The sequence below is a fragment of the Priapulus caudatus genome, unplaced genomic scaffold (assembly GCF_000485595.1).
Source record: "Priapulus caudatus unplaced genomic scaffold, Priapulus_caudatus-5.0.1 Scaffold1660, whole genome shotgun sequence".
NCBI lineage: Eukaryota > Metazoa > Priapulida > Priapulimorpha > Priapulimorphida > Priapulidae > Priapulus > Priapulus caudatus.
This window is the reverse complement of record NW_014578721.1, coordinates 3,713-6,389: the sequence shown is the minus strand read 5'-3', so window position 1 is coordinate 6,389 and position 2,677 is coordinate 3,713.

The following is a 2,677-nucleotide window of genomic DNA, read 5'->3' as shown; positions in this document are numbered from 1 at the left end:
CAGTTGTTCTTTATTTATTTATTTGCTGATTCAAGAAATGGCAGCGTCCATGGACACGCCATGTTGGCGCACGCGTGACCAATGGCATGGTATAATAAAGTTCAGAACAACAAGTCCCTTAATTGCGTACTGGTGATATGCTACTAATAACCGCTATTATCAATTGAATGGCGGCTCCTGTGAAGTTAACATGATTAGAAAATGGCGAGAATTTCATGAATCAACTTCAAACTTTTTTGGTCCTATGTTTTACCACTGTTTTCACGCCAATAGATGGGTGGCACAGCTCGACACGCCTGTCAATTACCTGTGCGCATGCGCGACACGCTGTGGTGGAGTCCGAGGTGTACTTGCAGTGTCCGTGTGAGAAGTTGTTGTGAATTTCGTGTTATCTGTCGGAAATTGCGTGACTAAGAGTAATCGTCTGTCCCGAAAAGATCGCATCTTCGAATCATGTCGGGAATACGAAAACGCAGAGATCGAACTTTTTATCAAGGTAAGCAAGCAACTACTGCTAGTCTAATCGGAAGCTCTAGTAGTACTTATATAGCCTGCGTACAGTGGCCCGCAGGCCTGCGGCAACAATGTACGCGGCTATAGTACTACTACTGCTACTACTATAGAGCTAGTAATTGGTGAACTTTCAAGTTTTCAGTTTCACCTTCTAATTTGTATCTTATCCCTGTCTTTTACAAGGCAACTCTAATCAATGCAGGTGCGGGGATTATCTAAAGAAGCAGGAAGATATGTCTACGCTCTAGTTTTTTACTAAGGATAGCTTGTTCTTAGATTAAGTTAGATAGTTCTTTAGGTGCGGGTTATTCTAGTGTTGAGGCATTTTTGCGTGCATACACGTCGCGTGTGCCGCGGTAGTACTACGGTAGCTCTAGTAACATATAGCACCGCGTACAGCGGCAACCGTACGCGGGCTATATAGACTAGTTACTAGAGCTATCCGCGGTCGTATCTGATTCCCATGATGATTGCCCACTAAATTGACCACTAATCACTATTTAAAAAGTCGCCAAACTGCCTCCGCTTCCCAGCGTTGTGGTAGCATAGCGCATAGCCATTATAGGTACCAGTGTGGGTATATAATTTATATACTCCGTATGATCCGTTTAAAGTCCTCTGCAGGAAGTACATCTTTACTTTAGGAAGGGGCGCTAGGGCACTGATTGGTTAGAATTGCTTAGTTATCCTAGTTTGGGACCCCTGTATGTGTATAGGTCGCATATATATATAATATATATATATATATATCTATGCTAAACTAGTGATGTCACGATCATCGATTATACTCAATCATCGGTTGAACAGTGGCTCGAACCAAGCGCTTGGTTATCAAAATCCATAATCGATTTTCATTGGAAAAAAAAATTAGAAAAAAAAATCAAAAAAGTGATGAGAATCAGAGATATCATCGCAACTATACAAGTTATCCTTTATTAACATACATGTATTATACACACAGTAGTAAACAGTGCAAAACAAACAGTAAACAGGACTAAACAAGCACATACATGCACACACGTACACACGCACGACGTTACGCACACGCAGGCATTCAACACCCCGAGTAACCGATTGTAACCGATCATCGGTTACTTGGGTCCAACCGATGATCGATTACGAAATTACAACCGATTGACAACACTATGCTAAACTAATCCGACGTGCTGATAGTGATATAGGACTGGGTCGTGTAACCTAACTTTAGGAAGACGCAGCTAAGTTCGCACCTGTGTCTCACACAGGCAGTGACTGTGTGGCCGTAGTTAGCATGAACCACACACACATGGGCGGAGCAGGTGTGAACCGGAACTAGGCACATTGTCACTGAATATAATAACGAAAATAATGTAATAATATAACTGCCTCGCGAATCGAGTTTCACTGCGAAGCGAGTGGATTTATAAATTCAGAATAAGTCATTCATCACCGTCACTAGCTGAATGCATACGTAGCTAATAATATATTTATAGCAGGAGGGTGTAAGGTAGTTCACTTCTGGCTCGGGAGAAACGGTCATGCATCGAAAGAACCGTGCAGATGTCGTAAACAAACTTGGAATTTGCGCAATCTTAAGATCGTGCTGCCCAACGGTCAACCTGCCGATTTCCTAGTTTGGCTGACCAATCTCACGATTGGGCACGCTGAAAACAGTTGCTTATTCAACTACGATTGATTATACTGGCGATTGTGGCATATGTGAGCATATTTACATAAACTGGTGCAAACTAGGAAAAGATTTCTCTAATAGTTATCAGATTATCTAACGTAATCATTTATTATTTTAACAAAGACGCCAAACACATTGAAGAAAGTTGATAAGAACTCATGGTAATAATATAACCTAATTAATAATCCCAGATTATGCATTCCTGATGTAAAATATGCAACAGGTTTTGCCCAATCTGCAGATTGGTTGCCCAAACCGCGGATGCGCTGAAATTCTTAGTTTGTGCAAGATTCCAAGTTCGGATACAAGTCCACATGTACGTACACATTGAAAAAAAAGGAACACAAAAACATGAAGATACGACTAGCAAACAGATATGAATCAGGTGTAGATAATAGGGAAGGAATGTGACTTCAATAAACAAGGGAAATTCGTCATTTACTAGCCTTATAATACCTACGATTTACTATGCGTAACTCATCCAACTTGAGCTCA